This window comes from Gavia stellata, chromosome 15 (assembly GCF_030936135.1).
Source record: "Gavia stellata isolate bGavSte3 chromosome 15, bGavSte3.hap2, whole genome shotgun sequence".
NCBI lineage: Eukaryota > Metazoa > Chordata > Aves > Gaviiformes > Gaviidae > Gavia > Gavia stellata.
The window spans coordinates 10170097-10189059 of record NC_082608.1 but is presented as its reverse complement, the minus strand read 5'-3'; positions in this window follow the sequence as shown (position 1 = coordinate 10189059).

The window sequence follows — 18963 nt, the reverse complement described above, 5'->3', positions numbered from 1 at the left end:
TCAGTTTTCTGTACTGAAGATCACAATTTCTGATCTCAGCACTGTCTTCATCGCTGCAAGCAAACCAGTGGCACTGATGTTGCAACTTCCAGGCTACTCTCTTCTGATAATGAATGGGTTGGGTTATTGGCCTCTAGCATGGACAAAAAAAATGACAGTCAGCCTCTTCATTATATAAAAGTCTCCAGTGAAGACAGTGACAGACAACTTGCTGAGTATTAGAGCTCAAATATGTTCAGAAGTCAAAAAGCCTGTAGAACAATTCCTTTTTCTTCTTTACAATTGATAGTAAGTCATAGTCAATTTATTAAAAGTGTTTTAATACACTATTTCCATCATAGCAACTTGTATCTTGAAGGACTCATTTGCAAAATACAGCTTTAGCATGCAGATATTTTAGCTACATTCCCTGCAAATGTAATAGAGAGACTAACCTGTCTTACATCTGCAGTTGTTAATTGTCATCACTTGAACAGCAAATGAAAACAAAGTTTAAGCCACTGGCACTTTAAAAAAAAATCATAGTAAATCTCGTTTACCTGCAGTGATAGAAATTCAAAGTCACAAGCAAAATCTGAAGACAGAGCAGGTATGAGAAAGTGCACCCAACTGCAGGGTTTAGGAACTGTACCAAGACCCTCTGTTAGTGCACGCTCTGAAACAGCAGTCGATTCTCTAAGCACTTGTTACCAAACTGGAGACATTTTATTTCTACAACATTCTGAAAACTTTAAACAACTCATTTATGATTCTTTTCTTCAAAAGATTAACAGCACATCCACTAGAAGATGAATTAAAAATAAAATTTAAAAAAAAGGATAGCAGAAAGGGAAAAACAGAGCAGACTAGGACAAACATCTCAAGCTATTTACAAATATTTTTATAATGACTAGAAATCATAGAGCCCTCTTAGCTGTCTAACTTAAAAAAAATAATGATAACAAAAAAAACCCCAAATAAGCCAAAAAAATGCATCAGCTGTTGACTGAACACAGGGCCTGATTTTCAAAGCTGCTGAGCACCCGCAACTCCGTCTGAAGTCAGTGGAAGTGATGAGTGCTCAGCAGCTCTGCAAATCAGGCCCACACTGTACAGGGGTCTACAAGCAGCCTAGCAGAAGTGGTATTTAGGGAAGGGTTTTTGTTGCAGAAACGAGGAGGTTCAAAGTAATCTGTCAAAGAAGTGCTGCTACATTCATGAGTCGTAAAGCTAGCTAGCTCTCATCTATGGGAAAAAAGTTAATTCATAGGGCTCATAGGGCTTGCATTTGTCAAGGAGCAGGACGTCAATGCTATCATTATCAGGCAAATCAGCCAGGCGTTTAATGGTAGAATCAGGAGACATTTGCTCTCCACTATCAGAATGACATCATAACTAAAGCAGCCTTCAGCGAGGGGGGAGAGCCAGGGCCAGGCTTGGGCTGCACGCAGACTTTGCACTTCTGCTCAGCTCGCCCCACCGATTGCTGCTCCCCTTCCCCAGGAGGCGACGCTTCCAGCTGCCTTCGCTCCACAACTTTGTCCTCCCAGCATCTGAAACACCAGCATCTGATTTTACAAAATACTTCTAAACCTGCCCGATCCGAAACTGTGATATTGTAAGCCAGCCACTCGGTTAGGAGGGGATGGGTTTTACGCATAATCTACAAATTCACTCTAAAAATTTCTGGCATTTTTAATTACTTCGGTCATCTTCATCCTCCGTCAAATGGGACACACACACACACACATTAAAAAACTAGTTGTCTCTATGATTTAAGAAGTAACAGCTTCGTTAACTAAGTCAATTTCTAAGCGTACAGAAACACACACACACAAAATCTTTGAATATTCTGAAGTATTTAGTGATGATCTATTCGACGATCAGAAACATAACAGCAATACACATTTCCCTTCCACAGTAGCTGTAATTATACAACTCAAACAGCACAAATTACAAATCGTTAATCTATTTTCTTTAAAAATATCACTACAGGTACACAGGCACGGTACAAAAGCCTCACCTTGTATAAAAACTGTGAGGGAAAAAGTTATGAAAGCAGACAGAAAACCTAAAATCCCTGAGGCTACAAAAAAATCCCGCTATTGAGCAATAACCCAAGAGACCACATAGGGAATGTACAGCTTTCAGAAGCACTTCTCGTCTTATTTGCACTTAACGTATTGATGTACTTATGCAGGTCACTTACTTTTCGGATATGTTTGAACCCTTTATAATCATGCAGATCGCCGCAGTTTTCACTTGGGCTTTTGTTTTTTTGGTTTTGTTTGTTTTTTTGCAAACAAGTTTCATTTAAAAAAGATCCAATTATGCAAATCTGCTCCCGGATAGGTAGTGAATATTCAATATGACGGTGATACTGTAATAGTTCAATGCAACGCACTGTACTGGACAGATTTATGAGGCAACGTCACTACTACGCTCTGGTCCTCGCTGAAGCATCTTGAAGTTAATTAAAGCTGCAATGTCCACTTTTCCAGCCACCCTCCTCATTCAGGTTTACTATTTCAACATCAAACCAGCCAGGGGGCCTCCCCCCTCTCTCCGTACATTTAAGCAGCCTTCCACAGTCAATGAACAATGAACAAAGATTTGAGTGATAGGAAGGGGGGGAGAGAAAAAAAATCTCAGCAGGAATAATCAAATCCGGTTTAAACAAGTAAAAATATAGTTTCTAATATTAAACTAGCAAAGAAAACATTCTTCTCCAAGCGAACGTGCAGCGGCGCTTCGCCAGCCCCTTCAGAAAGGGTCTAAAAGCAGCCAGTCCTTTTTATTTCGAGCAGTGAATGAGCCCAAACAAGGCTTCTAAACTTAATTACGACACTTAAAATAGTCTTTTTCCACAGAAGCGGGGAGGCTCGCCGCTGCTATCTGTATCAACCGGGCAAATCAGCTCAGCAAACACGGCCCCTGTTGGATTTATTTTAAACTGCACGGGCGGGGGGGCGGCGGCGGGGGGAATGCACAGCCCCGCAGAGCGCTCCAGCCGCGGGCGGCCGGGCAGCCGCGCCCGCCCCGCCGGGCCCGCGCCCCGCGCCCGCCCCTGCCCCTGCCCCGCGCCCGCGGAGCGCCACCGCACCGCTCCGCGCCGCGCCGCCGCTCCCCGGCCCGCCGGCGGCCGAAGCGAAATGGAAGGGATCTGACAAATCACGTCCCCGCCTCGACACTGTATCAGACACGGCCACATCCGCCGCACGCACCCCGAAACAATGCCCGCCGCGCAGCCAGGCGGCGGCCGGAGCCCTCCCCGCCGCGCCCGCCCCGGGCGCCGGCACCCACGGCCCGCGCGGGGCTCCGCGCAGGCGGACGGCGCCCCCGGCCCCGCCGCCGCGGCGGGGGACGCCGGCAACTAACTTTTCGGAGGGAGCCCGTGCGCGGCGCCCCGCGGGAGCCGCGGACCCTCCGAAAAAAAGCGTAAATCTTGGCGGCCTTTTATTTTGCGTTAAAGTTCACAGGCGGCACCGCTCCGCTCAGCCCCTCTCCCCCCTCACAGACACACACACACACACACAGATATTAATTATTTGCAAAACTGCAACAGATGGGCGCATTAAAATCTGGATTCTTTCCTACACGGCATCAAAGAATCTCTCCTTCCTCCCCCCCGTTAATCCCGCCGCCGGCCCGGTGCCCCCCCGCCTCCCCGGCACCGCAGCCCCGCGCAGCGCCCCGCGCAGCCCCCCGCGCAGGAGAGCGAGGCCGCTGCCCCGCGCAGGCAGCGGCGCCCCCGCGGCCCTCCGCGCCCGCGCACAGCGCGCCGCCGGGAGGGGATGCTCCCCCCCCCCAACCCCCCCCCCCCCCCCGCCCGGGGATTGCCATTTAAGTTTCCTCCTTAACCTGTTACTTTCTCCGGGCGCTGACAAAAGCCCCGGCGGCGGCTGGCAGGTGCCTCCCCGCTCCCCGCGGCGCCGCCGGGCGCGCTGCGCTCCCCCCGAAAGGGCTGAGACCTGGCCTGACATTTAGTGCCTACTTGAATGTCACAACGCTCCTCGCAGCATTATGCACGGCTCCTATTCATAAGAGGTCGATTAGAGCACAAAATGGCAGGTCTCTTAGGCACTTGAATCTCACAAGTTTGACACATGGTATGCATCAGCTAACTTTGATTAAAAAAAAAAAAAAAAAGAGGGGGGGAGTTTACAAATTACACCACGATTACCCGGGATCCTAAGGGGGGAGGGAGCGGGGGGGGGCGCGTTTAAAGTCACTTCAGCAAAGTTTGCTCCGCAGCAACCCTTTAAAACAAAAAGTTTCTGGGCAAGTTAAGGGCAGGGTCGGTGCGGGCTGGGGACGGCGGGCGGGCGGCCCCCGGGCAGCGTCGCGGCCGCCGCCGGCACTCGCCTCCCCTCGCCTCGCCTCGCCTCGCCCGCCCGCTCCTTTTTTGTAAAGTAACGGTTTTAAAAGAAACGAGAGAGAAAGAGGAAAAACGTAGGGTTTTCTTCAGGCTAAGTTCTATAGCGCCATTCAATGGCTTCTCCGCTCCTTTCATTATTTTCTGCTTTTCCCCTGACAGCCCTGCTTGCAAACGTCACTGCTATGGATATTTAATTATACTGTATTTTTTTAATCACGGTGGAAAACGCAGGCCCCATTGCGATGATTTAAAAGAAATAAAAAAAAAAAAAAAAAGAAACCCTACTCCGGACTGACTTTGGAGCCTCTTTGATGGCTCACGGGAGCCTCCCGGATCCTCAAAAACCCCCTTTTTACCTTTGTCTTTCTTACCTTAAAATTTAAAGCAAAGCGTAGAAGAAACTCCCGCACGTAAACGGAGCGTTGTAAAAGATTGTGTTCAATGAATAATGAAGCATGTCCACATGATTGACTTGATCATTTTCTTGTGCGGAGGGGGAAAAGTGCGGCGCGGGGCTGCCGCGGCCGCCCGCTCCGGGTAGCCCTCCCAACTGCTTCCAGCACATCCCGAGCAAAGAGCGCTTTATTTTAATCTGTCTCTTTTCAGAATAACCCCCTTCATTGATACTGATCACCCAACATCACAAGACATCCCCATCTCTCAGCGTGGACTCCCCCTATCTGGTAGGTGAAATGCATTGTACCATTAAAAAAGCACTCCATTGTCGTCTTGGCATAATTCACAGCAACTAGATAGGTCTTGCGGCATTTAGCTTTGATGAGCCAAAAGCTGAACCCTTGATATAATAATCTACAAAGAATGGTCTGTGATCGTCCATTTTTTCTCCCTGTCTAGCAACTAAGAAACCATTTAACACGGCGCAGCTTGGTCGTGACCTTGAGCCCGTGTAAACACCCCGAGGAGCCCGCGCCGCTCCGCAGCCCCACGGCCAGCGCCGCTGCCCGCGCCCCGCGCAGCCCCCGCGCCCGCGCAGCCCCCGCGCCCGCGCCCCGCCGCCCCCGCCCGCGCCCCGCAAACCCCGCCGAGCCCCCGGGGGCAGCGCCGGGCTCCACAAAGCGCCCTTCTTACCTGCTCCCGAAACTATGCAAAGTCTGTTTCTCCTAAAAAAAAAACTCCCGGGGAAACCTTGGTGGACAGGGGGACCGGAGCATCAGTCACCGCTCCGGCGTTTAAGAGAAGTAATCAGCGATAAAGTGACGTTGATCTGCACTGTAACCTTGTGGCGTATTTAATGTAAATAAGCCAGTTATGTTGCCAATCGCATGCATACAAACACATAAAGGTCCTCAGCGTTGCATTTTGATTCTTTCCATTAGAGCCGACTTTATTTACATACACTATTTAGGGGATCATGATAATTCTAAAACAATACTAGTGCCAAATGATTATGAAAATATGATTTTAATTAATCACGTAGTAGGCAAGGAAATTAGCATACGGTAATTAAACTTAGAGAAAAACGTCATGGAGGTTCTCTGCCTTATGGGTTCGGAATAATCATTAAACGATGGGTTTTCAGGACTTAATTATCAAACAAATAACTTTTTTAAAGCAACTTTACAAGGTTTATCCGCAGGGCAACGATTTAGTAAATAATATATAACCAAGCAAACAAGGTGCAAATGTGACTGGTGAAATAGGTTGTGTTTCTACAAAGCAGAAAGGGGGGGGGGGGGGGGGGGAGAAGCTGAATAATGCAATTATGGATTCTGTGTCCCATAGTTGACAAAAGCATGGTGCCTCAATAGACTCTTTGTTATGGGATTATATAATGATTGTGGTGTAATTATGGGAAAAAAGATTTAGTAATAATAAAAAGTATCAAAATACACCAATGAGCAGCTTGTTTTAAAGAAAAGGCTTGCATGTGACATTAGGGGCATGTTAATAACAAAAAGCCAGGATCCGAAAGGGTTGACAAATAAAAAAGACTGTGATGCGCATGATTAAGAAGCGATGGAGACAGATTGATTATTCAAAATGCCGAGCCACAGGGACACTTAAAACATTGATTCAGGTAAGACTAGTTTCATCTTGACTGAAATGAGTTCCCTGAAGATGACTGGCATACATTTTAAATCAGTTTACTACATAAAAAGCATAACATCACAAGCTGAAACCTTCTTATTAAAATAGGAGTCCAAGAAAAAAAAAAAAAGTTTATGTTTGTGGCAATTCCCAGAGGGACTATGGAATTGCAGAGGAAGGGGTATAGATTAATTAGCTCTTCCTAAACACTGGACTTAAATGTACCCATCTTTTATAATCCCTACCCTCTGTTTCTGGAGTCTGTGGTCCAGTCCCACTTCTGCAGGTTATGGGGGTGATATTAATAACCCTAAAGGTACAATAGGACTGGGCTGGGTTTTTTTGGAACTGCAGTAAATTAACTTTCTACAATAACTGAAAAATTAGTGAGATTTTTCCAATTGATTTTTTAAGTGAAGTTTATAAATAGTTGTTCAGAGCCATTCAATGTTTAAAAAAAAAAAAAAAAAAGATTCCCATGCCTATACGAAAAAGTTTAGGAATTCACTCTGCATTTTCCAATTTGATGTGTCTGAAATTCTCTTTGAACAAATTCCAAAATACAAGTTTTTTCTATAGAAATTAGCATAGCAATCACATCAATAATATCACTATCTCTATGGGAATGATAACTGGAGCAGTGGGGGTGTTCTTTATTTCAATTCTTCGTGGATCAACTGATTATATTCTGTCTTCTTTTGAACTTGTTATTGTAAGTCAAGTGATTCTTTATAAGTGACAGCCCTGACAAAGAGACGAGGATGGGAAAGCAGGTCGAAAGGAAGTCGCCATATGGACTTTAAAAAAGGCACTTTTTAAACAAGATAATGGGGAAATGGATGTTGCCTTTTAACCCTGTCAAGGCTGAACGTTATTAGCAGTCTCGTAAAAGAATGAACTATACCTTTATTTTTAAATATCAGATTTCACCTTATGATTTCCATGACCTAGGGCTTCATGATACAAACCACATAGGAGGCAATGGCATTTCAGAGGCAGGGGTCAAATCAAGCACCTGGAATCACTGGCAGAAAGGAGATTTCAGAGCGCTACACAAAGAGTTACAGGAGAAGGAGAGCTCAGGAAAACCCCATGGTTCTTTTTCCTGAGACAAAGATAAGAATATTGACTAGAGATAGGTGAAACAGCAACTGACAGCAGAGGAGCTTTAGACATCTAACTGGGATTTCCTGTTCCTCTGGTGTAAGTGCATGATGCTCATTTAATGACAGCAAATGGAGTGAAAACAAAGCGTGAGCATGAGGGCTTTGACTCTGATCCTGGCAAAAACTGAAGTATTTCGCCTACCCTTTCTGTTCTGGAGGGAACAGAAATTTCCCTCCAGAAACTTCCAAGTGGACAGAGATTAAGAACCATCTCTCGGGAAGCTGAGATTAAGTACTAAACCCTTGCTGAGCTGCGGGCAGAGCTGTGGTCCACCGCTGGTGAATGTCCAGTCAACTTTTTTTTTTTCCTAGTCAGTTTGATGGTCCAGATGATCGTCCAGCTCAACTCTACAGGAAGAAAATGCCAACCAAAGACTTCTCAAAATCTGGAAGAGCGGGCTACTATGGGCAGGCAATGCTGCTGTCAGGGGAGGATGCCATTAACAAGACTTGATGTTAACAAGACTGATCAAAACTCTTTTCCCCAGGGCCTCATAGACATGATTATTGCGGCTGGCATGGCCAAGCCTTCCCAAAATGGACCGGGAAGACATAATACAGGTCCATGAGCTGAGTACATCCTAAAGACAAGAGACCCTCAAATTTTTTTGAGTCAATGACGGGCTCCAGCTCCTAAGCAATGCATACTGGTTAGATGGGGTTCAGAAGATCTCAGACATGAGCTCAGGGAGATTTTGCTCCAACTCTGCTCAGAATTCGTAATATTCCCCAACACCATCAGCACTTTTGTAGTTCTCTCCAGTATTCCTTCCTATTCCTCCCCGTCTTTTCAGTGCTGTTCCTTTCTCCTCCTGTGCATCCAGAGAAAGGTCTTTTCTCTTCAAAGCTTTCATGTCATCTGAACTGTGGAGCCTCCACTATCCCCAGCTACTTCTCCAGTTTCTTTGGTTGATTTTATTCCCTTCTGTACATCTTCTGTGAGTGGGCAGGAATACACTGCTTCTTTAAAACTAGGCAAAAACACTAGAGGGAAGAGAGGGAAAGAGCAGGAGAGATGTGTGCTGTTTGCCTTACTCTGCAAGGTTCTCACACTGTCTTAGAGCACAGTGGGCACCTTCTCAGGGAGTGGAAGCTATCAGCTACAGACTTGTCAAACCTGAAAAGGTAGGATGAGAGGAAATGAGAGCTGAGTTCTTTGGCCAGGCAATGTTACCTTTCCCTATGATTTCTACCTTTGTGGAATGACAGCCTTTCAGAAGCTCTCATTTCAGACAGACATAAATAAAAGGGAAGAAAATCCCAAATCTCACAAGTTTGATGAGCTCAACAAAAAGCCCAGGTGGGAGGAGTATTTTATGAGGCTTTACACAGGAAAGCAGCGAAAGACAAGTGGTCATACAGTAACTTACACAATGGGTGGGGGAGAAACATTAGCTTTATATATTTAAATATTTATAAGTTGTTTGCTTTATGAGGAAGGACTGAGGAATAATCCTGCCTTTGTTCTTAAAAAGTGTGATCAGCATTTCCTTCCTAAAGAGAGGTGATAAGCAACTGGGCATTCTTTTAACAAAGGCTGCAGAAGCCCATTGAAAGCTTAATGCCTTTAGGAGGGGGTCTCTTTTCCAAGGAAGAGCAGAACATCAGGTCTTTAATATTGATAAGGAAAAGCACATTAAAGGAATCATCTAATAGCAGGGACTTTAAATAAGGAATTTCAGAAAACTTACAGTAAATGTTTCAGCAAACTCTGGAACAGGTGGTGCGATCTACATGGCAGTCTGAGCCAGTGAAAACACAAGTCATCCAGCAAGAAAGTCGCTGAAGCATGGTTCAAGAAGACATAAATAACACACTTTCACAGGAAAAAGGGAAACCCCTTCCAAAACGCCTGTTACAAACATGGGGGTTTCCTGGGCAGAACCCCAGCAAACTGACAAGGTGGATGGAGGTTTTCCCACTCGTACAGACTGTGTAAGAAAGTTTCCTGGAAAAAGGACTCTGAGATCCCAGCTTTCAAAACAGACCAGAGGCAGAACCCATTTCAGAATAAGCTGTTTAATTCCCAGGGGCCATGGCCAAAATAAGTATCTCTTAATAGATTTGATCAGCAAAGATTGTATATACCATCATCACAGGGATTCAGTGGCAGAGGTAATCAGAATTTGTTAAAAAAGCTGGGGTTTTTAGGAGATAAATCTGCATCCTCAACATAGCAGTCAACTATCATTGAGCCTGACATGACAAACAACTTGCATGGGTCAACTAAAAGTATATACTAAGGCCAGGAGTCTATGCTGGCCACTTTTTGTGACAAAGTCATTGCAACAATTCATCAAATCACAGCCACCAAGAAAGGATCCAAAAGAAAGTACAAAATGGACTGCAGGAAGATGTGCAATGGAAGCAGCACCTAAAGCAGGGCCAGTGTGGAGGCACACCTCCCTCTCACAGCGCTGGCAGTGCTGACCCTTTTCCTTCGCAAAACAAGGGCAAAACTGGAATGAAGAGAAGTCCTTCAAAGTATTATTGAGACTGACAGACTGGTACGTGGCTTTGGAGCTTTCTATGGGCAAAAGTGGTCACCTGCGTATTTCTATAGAACATAAGAAGCTAAGTAAAGTGGTAAAAAAGAAAGGTTCCTTTTTTTTTTCCCCAAAGCGAAAGACATTTTTTACATTAAATAATGAACAATGTTCTCAATAGACCCACCTAGAGGAATGGAGCAAATTCTGCTTCCAGAATAAAGACACAGCTTTTACAACCCCATGCAAGACATACTTCTGTGACCGTCTCCCATTCATCACAACAGGGCCTCAGATATCCTCCAAAAGAGCAAGAGTGAAAGGTGCAGTAAGTCTCAGTACAAGCACAATATAGAAGATCAGGAGACAACTGTTGCTCCAGGATTTAAACTTTAACATTTAAATTTATGTGGGATTGGTATAGCGGGTCTACTTCCCTAGCTGTAATCACTAGGATTTATGATTGACCAAGAGGAGAAAGTGCTGGGAAAAATATCCAAAATAATAGCTGAACTTCAACTTTAAAGTGTGTTAGCACTGACCTAGCTCTTGGAGCAAATTCACATATAACCTGTTCTCAGGCTGTCAGAGCTCTTCAGAAGCTATTTAAAAGAGATGGTGAGATCTTATCTCTGAGATAAGACTCAGGAATAATTTTTTGGGTAAGCATTTCTTCTTACTCAACTAATCTAACCAATATACCACTTTTCACCACTTTCCTTAAACTTCTCCCATTTCTTTCCATCCTGGTCCCAAAGATCACAGCAAACCCTAGGCTTCTAATGATTATAACCTCGTGGCTCGCCCCAGCACTCAGGCCGCTTTCCCTTATTGATGAACACCAATATTCCCCACCGGTTGCTTTGACGGTCCATGCCAGTTCTCCCTTTCCTCTGCTGGTTGCACACAGCCTTCCCTGCTGCCTTCTGCCCCACGCTGCCTGTGCCATGCAGCCCTGCCCGCACCTCCATCCCAGCACACAGGCTGCCCTCCTGGTTGCCTCCATGATCGCCTCGGACATCGCCACGTTTAAGTCATTGTGCTGTTAGAAAATTTGCAGATTAATGCCTAAAGCAAACAGCTAAATTTTAAGGATCTACTGAAAATATTTAAGTCTTACCTTTTAAACTATCGTTTCACGATTTAAGCCCTCCATTACAGTGATTCAGGACACTACACCAGTGCTACCTTCACCATCTGACTTTGGCTCGGCCCGTCTGCGAGGCATGTTGCTTACCTGTGGCAGAGAGCTCTGCACGGAGGCGCAGGGCTGTTCCCCGGTGCTAAGTACCACATGCTTTGGGTGCCAACAGCAATGAACACTGCGATGTATTTGTCATTTGTTGAACTATAATATTGCCTCATATACAGCTGCTTCGGCAGGTGCCAGTGTCCGGACAGAAATATCTTCTCTTCATCAGTTTGGTAACTCGGGCTGAAGAAAGTCTGGGATATTTTGGGAGGATCTTGAGGATCAGAGATCCATGGCAGACCACGAGCCACTTTTGGGGACGTTTCCCCAAACAATTCAGCGAGCAAAGGCATCTCTCCCCAGCGGTCCAGCGCACAGGCTGCGCTGTGAGGCGGCCTCAAGGATGGCGCCTCCCCTCACCTCAGCAGCCTCCTCACCCCAGGCAAGCCTGCCCCGCGCCCAGCCACGGCCTGCCCTCTGGGCCTGCCGTGCTGGCACTGCTGTCCCCACAGCCCGGCCATGCCAGGGCGCGCCATGACAGCGCCAGGGCTGACCCTGGCAGCAGCGCCTCACGGTCATGGCAGCCAAGAAACACTGCCACCACCCTGCTGCATGGGGAGGGAGAGGACTGAGAGAGGTGAGGTCAGGGCGGAGCTCACCTGCAGCTCCACCTCAAAACGCAGCCGTCCTCGCCCCGCCGAGCTGACACGCAGCACCCTGCCCTCAGCCCGCAGGGCACGGTGGCGGTACAGCCAGCATGGCGCGCCTGAGGGCCCTCTCCTCCTGCTCCCACCTACCCCAGGGACACTGCCCAGGGCGGTATATAACAGGCTCTCTTTAAAACCAATAATAATCTTAGAGCTCTTAATAACTGCCGCTGCCATGCATGTTTGAAAACTCACGATTTATGCCCAGTGGGTTGTTGTACCCTTTCCACAAACATGAACTATTCAGTTCAAGCCATAGAAGCCCACAGGCTTTCCTCCATCTTCCCCATCTCCGCACTCTCCAGCATGGCCATGCCTGAGGGAGCCAGGGCACACCGAGCCACAGAGGGGTCCCCCAGCCCCGCACGGCGGTGGGGGGGCAGGGGAGAATGGCTGGGGCTGGAGCCGGGGGATGCAAGAGGTGCAGCGTGGCCTGGGCAAGCATGGTGTGGTACGGACACCCAGAGAAGAGCTGGAACGGAGATTCAGTATTGTCGCTTTGCCTCTGAGAGTTGTTTTTATCAATTCCAAATAATACTTATATGTCCTTTTTTTTTTCTTTTCCCCTAACTAGCTTTAATGAAAGGCACACTTTTCTCTTTTTTCTCGTTTTGCCCACTTGGCCATGAGCTTTACCGCTGCACGTGCCCTTCAAGAGGGTTGCTGTGGATGTCCAGGTACACTGGCACAGGACCAAAAAAAATCTACCAAAACTAATGCCTGAGAGCATGAAAAATAATTTCCTGGAGGGAAGCACCGCTCCGCCTGCTCTGTCCCCCGGCTTTGCTGTTAGGGAGGCTCCAGCGGCAGGGCGGCATCTCCTCCAGCCTTGGCTCACCGGCATGGAGAGGGCCGGTGCCAGGCGAGCGTGGGCACTGCTCTCTCCCGCTGGCAACGCACCGTGCTGCGCCGCCAGTCCTCTTGCAGGGTTGCTTTCTGAGACTGCTAATAAAGTGAGAGGACTATCTCACATCCTCACAGGAGACTGGACACTTGAAAGTGATTTAGGCAACGTCCCTGGAGAGCTGCAGAGGCTCTGGGAGCAGGACAAAGGACTGCGCTGGCTATGATATCTATGTGAAAAATATACATCAATACAGAGTGACACCAGTGCAGAGCAGAACATCTGAAAACTGATGAAGTGGAGAGCTCTCTGTGTAATGCAAAGCACCTGAATGATGTGTGTACACACAATGATTTGTTCAGCTCTGCTCATATCCAGCCCTCTTGGACAGTTGGATTTGATTTGCCATTTTCCTGCCAAAATATTGTTGCTATACCTCAGCACCTGGCCTTTCTTCAAAGAAATTGTGTATGACTCTCCTGTCCTCACCTAAACCAGTCCAGAATATGAGTTCAGGAGAGGTTAAAGGGACCTTCTTTAATAACAAACATGTTTCTAATAATTTAAAGCCTCAAAAATAAAGACTTGTTTCTTTCAAAATTTCCTCTGCTTCCATAATTCTGTTCACATACAGCTGTTTCCCCACCTATTTCTACCCATCCTTGAAATGAAGACTGCTATAATCAACATACTATCTCAGAATGAGAGGGTCACAGGACATCAAGCCAATTAACTGTCTGCACAGCCAGCAGAGGGAGGCAAAGAGTATAATTATTTCTGCTTACATCATTTTAAACAGAATTTTAAGGATTTCTTAACCAAATGCAAAACTGATTTCCTAAAAGGTAATACTTTAAATGGTTAAGATAGACAATTCCACCAAAGTTTTACAACAGCAAAGGTGACATCAAAGAACACTAGCACTATGACCTTTATAATTTCCTTTCTCTCTGTTAAGCTCAAAAAGCTTTAAGGCTTTGGGTATTTATTTGCAATTTTCTCACCTAACAAAAAAGTTTTATTCCCAGATACTAATTAAGTTTACATCAGAAACTTGGGTCTTGTTTTTCTGGAAAGAATCTATGCATAATCAGATGAATTTGAAGGTAAACCATCTCTCTGAAACAACTGGAAAGTAACACAAAAGTGTAGGAGTTGTCTTCAGATGGTTGAAAGAAATGAGAAAGGACCACTCTCTCCGTTGAGCATTCACCACTCCTTCTACCTACGTATAGTTACCCCACAGAGGAGAAAAAGTGTAAACAGGATGGAAACTTCCGAATTAAAAATTAAATGAGGGAAGAAAACGTGGGAAGTGAAAGGGACAAAAGCAAAAACTCAGGTATTCTTACACCCTACAAATTAGCAATAACAAAACCAAGCAAAACACGATTCCTAATTTTCTAGTTTGATAGGAGTTCTATGAAAGCCTCAGAGAATTCAAACAACCTGCCTATTTTCCAGGAACATTGCAAGTTTAGGGCTCCCCTTTTCCTTCTTATTCCATTTCATCTTTATGTTGGATTTAGGCTTCAACTGATGCTTGAGAGTGTCATTTTAAGATGTAAGTTACAAACTGGAAGAGCCCTCAAGGATCACAAGGCATGAGCATGTATGTCCATGTTGTTTTACACCTCTTTAGCCAGGACTTGTCATTCTGAAATCCTACAGATGTGCTAACAGCTGCAGAGGTAGGTGAGGAGCTGGAGCTGCCCGCTTGCTGGAGCCATGCCAAGGAAGCATTGCCTATAGCACAAACAAGGGAGGAATGGCTGAGACGGGACAGATCTCAATTCCCAAAGAATGGGAACCACTGCGTGGGGTATCCTGCCATCCCCATAGAGGTAGTTTGACTGGGGCTTCTCAACCCACACTGCCAAACTGCAATTGCAAAAAATGCAAGGTTTTTTTCTGTTTCGACTAATTTAAGCTAGAAGGAAATCCTCAAAAGCAGAATGATACACCAAGCAAAAACAGTGAAGCTCAAAGACTGTGCAAATTGCACAGAGGTGTGAATAGGACTTCTTATGTCTTTTTAGGCATCAAAATATACCTAACAATGTGTTTCCAACCAAGGTCACAGGCATTTTAAAGTGTGCTGCACCCTTTTACCTCTTCTATGCCCTGTGCTTGGACTAGCCAATATATGAGCAGCAACATGGTTTTGAGGTATGTCTTTGTGGAAATGGGCTCATGTTACTTCTGCAGTCTGGGTTTTGCAAGCATTGCACTACTGTAATTCATTTCCAGAATATGGCCCACTGGGCAAAATTTAAGTTACACTAGTGAAAATCTTGAATAAACCCTTGGAAGCTAAAACTGATCACCACTTTAGAAATCCAAAAGTGATGAGCTTATCTGGTTAATAACAAGCTTTTAAAGAAAAAGTTATCAATCTGTATTTAACCAGTAGACGGGAACTGGTTCAAAAAGAGTCTTTCCAATCCATCAGGTAATGAATGCCTATTAAAAAACTATAAATAAGCATTCACCCGAGAGCTTGAAATGGCACTTTGAGAGCCTTTTGGTCACTCAGGTAAATAATGAGTTTTATATAACCTTTCAGCAAAAATTTTTTTTGTAAATGAGGAGATGAAATGCAGGAAAGCTTCTGATTAACGTTAAAATTGGGGTACAAGCCAACGCACAACTGGGAATTCAAAGTTAAAGCTGCAATTGTTGTTCACACACATTGTTTCCTCTAAGGGCCCAATGTTAAAGACTCCGTTGTTTTAATTTGACTTGCTTATGATGGTTTTAATTTAGGATTTTATTTATATATGGCATTTACACTGATGAGAATTTTGTGCATTATCTGTTCACACAGCAGCCACTAATGTCAATAAGAACTGTAGAGAAGGGCAGAATGCAGGCCCCTAACTAATGTGCAGTCACCAGTGAAAATGACTACAGTGGTCTCTCATTACAGTCCCATCAAATCTGCAAGCACTGTGTTTGCTCAAATCTTAAGATAAAGGGAAAAAAAGTCCAAAAAAACCCCCAAACTTTCTGGTGTCTCATTCTGTTGATATTTACTACTCTCCAATAAAATCACTCTTACCAAATATTTTGAGCTTTCTTGATGACTAAGAAAAAACATACCCATAAAGAAATCCATCAATTATCTTAAAATCAAATAACCTGGCAACCAGCATATGTGACAAAATTAAATGTAAGCCCTTTCCCAGCTAGTCGTACAGTCCTCCCTAAAGAATTGCTCGTCAGCTGTCTTCAACACCTAACACCCTAGGACAAGAAGAGAAAAATGGGTTTCACACCCTGAAGGTTAACAAACTTCATTTATTATATACTCAGAGAATGAAGATTGTACTGCAGGCTCAAGGGTGAAAAACGGAAACTTCTCCCAGCTATAACCATGGCAGTGTTTCATGATAAGATAGACATTTGAAAAGGCTAAAATGCAAACCAAGAGGGCAAAAAAAAGGTACAGTGTTTGTATTCAGTAGAGATCTTTCCTGACCCTCGTGATTCTAAAGAAATATATCCTTCCAATTGTTCCATATTGTGTTAAAACATATTTTTTGCATTTATTAATAATTCAGACATGTTGTTGTTTAAAAAAATATTCACATCATGTGTTCATAGTTTCCATATACATATGTCAAACTTTATTTTGTTTTACCATTATAATCTATGAATGGATTTACCCTTTGTTTCTGTTTTCAAATCTCTGAGGAATGTTTGATTAGGTAGGAGGGTTTGTTTTATGCATTACTTGTTCATCATTGCACAAGTGCACAGGCTAAACAAAGTTGGCATACTTCATACTGATTGGTGGAAACAGTGTAGTTAAACAGTGTAGTTAATACAAGGGAATGAGTAATTTCTCACTACAGCTAATCAGCTGCACAATAGCTATGTATCAGGCAGCACAGCTATATATCAAAAATGCATTTTAAGGTAGCTTGTAGCATACATGATTATCTAGTAGTATCTGTTACAATCATTTCATATTAACACACGCCTCCTGTATTTATTTAATAAAACAAATCTCGTGTGCAGCAGTCTATACACATAACTGGCCAGAATACTAGGAATTAACAAGTTAATGGCAAACCCAGGAATGTTCTAGTTGGTATGTAATGGAAGATATGTCCAGGTTGCTCCAATTTAACAATGTCAGGTGAAAAAGAAAAGCAAGAACACTGAAGATGACAAAACAGCTTCTGCTGCACTGAAGAACTTAAATCAATTTCATAATTCTTCATCTATCACTCCGTACATCTATAACTAAGAAATAACAAGATAAATACATTGTAATATTATTTACCAGATGTCTTCTGCATTAGCGCTTTTCCATCCTTTTGTGACGAGCTGTACTTTATTATGACTTGTAAACCTGTCATTCCTGAAGAACGTATTTTTACCAGCTCAGCATCAATACAAGTTCAGAATGGTATCCCTCTGTTAGAAAACAAGGTTGGGTTCGGTAGGAGTTAACATTAACAATTCAAGAGCCTGTAGGAGAAATTAGAAACATGAGTCCTTCATAATGATGATAAAATCAAACTGGCAAATAAATGTATTCTCAAATGTCATAGTAAGAAAATGGATGAATACATGCAACTAAAATGGTCTCTTAAATTTCAAGTGCATGGCCAGGATTCTCAAGAACTTGTTCCTAAATAGAAGAAGCTGAATTAGAAATCTACCAAGTAATCTCACTACTGCGTATCTGCACACGTAATGCAAACTTCGTGAAGTCCACAATTTCACCCTACTAGACTAATCCAAAGCCCACTGGGATCTATTCCTCTGAATTTGATGAGTTTTGGATCAAGCCTTTTGAAGATAAGGAGTGAGCTGGAAACAAAATGATGCCATAAATCAAAATGAGTGGTACAGAATTAAGTAGTACAATATATAGCTTTCAGTAGTATATTATGCTAAGGTTATAAAATAAAACAAACCAACACAACTATTGATGCATGAAAAGTAAGGAGAAAGATACACAAATATTTGCGTTATTAAGGAATTAGTGAAATTGCAGCGCTTCACTTTCTTAAAAAATACAGGCTCTATTTTGATATTCACACTTAAGGAAACACTTTGGCTCTGATAAAACCAAGTGGATAATTAAAAATTATAATATTAATTGTACCCTTAACTCAGATAAGTAAACCTGGCAAGAAAGTTTTAATGAGTTAAAGTGAAAAGGCAATGTCTAAATTAACTGAGTAAATTGGCAAAGGGAAATTTATTGTATATACTGACCCCTTTAACTTGTTTTAATGTCTGAATTTGAACTACATAGATTAGTTTTCATTACATGATACATTAAATTATAAGGATAAAAGAATTCCTCTCAGAATCTGCTTTCTAGGACAGGTAACAGTGCTTACAAATTAATTGTCCTGTTATATGTTATAATGGTAACTTGAAATCCACGGATTCAGTAAAGATTCCTGAGGGAAATGCCAGCTACTGGAATATCTTTAGAAAGTCAACATAAAAGACAAAAACACGATCACACTGAACTTTGTTAAAAATGCAAATGATTCCACAGCATATTGTAGCTGTGGGAATTCCCAGTACCCTGGAAGACATCAGCTCCTGCAAGGCACATCTGCCACGTGCCACACCCCAAAGGTGTGGGGAGGGCGACGTCCAGGTACGTGAGTAAGTCACAGATACACATACGGGGAAGAGTCGTGCTGGAGAAACTGAAACGGTTGATCTGCTATCATCTGAAAAGACGCTACATGCTTATGGAAAGTGCACGGCATATTCCAGAACAACTTTTGGATAAAATAATTGACTGCCAAGTCTTGACTGAAATAACTGTGACGTAAAAGCCGACATAGATGTATACCCCATGGGGAGCTGTCTGACTGTATCAGTTTTTAATGTATCTTTCCGTTAAATCAAAGATCCAAATGCTAAATCTAGCACTGAGGGACATCAAGGGAATTTGTGACATTCCTCAGAGGACTCGGTGTCCCTAAACTAATGAATGGATAAAACCGATCTCAATATTTAGTTTCTCATTTGTGACAAATATAATATTGATGATATTTTATTTAACTGTTTCATAACACCATAGATGTGAAAATTTAGCAAAATAGAAACTGCTTACCCAGAAATACACTGCAACAGATATTGGGATTATGTATATAATTAAGAAACAGGCACTGCAGAAGA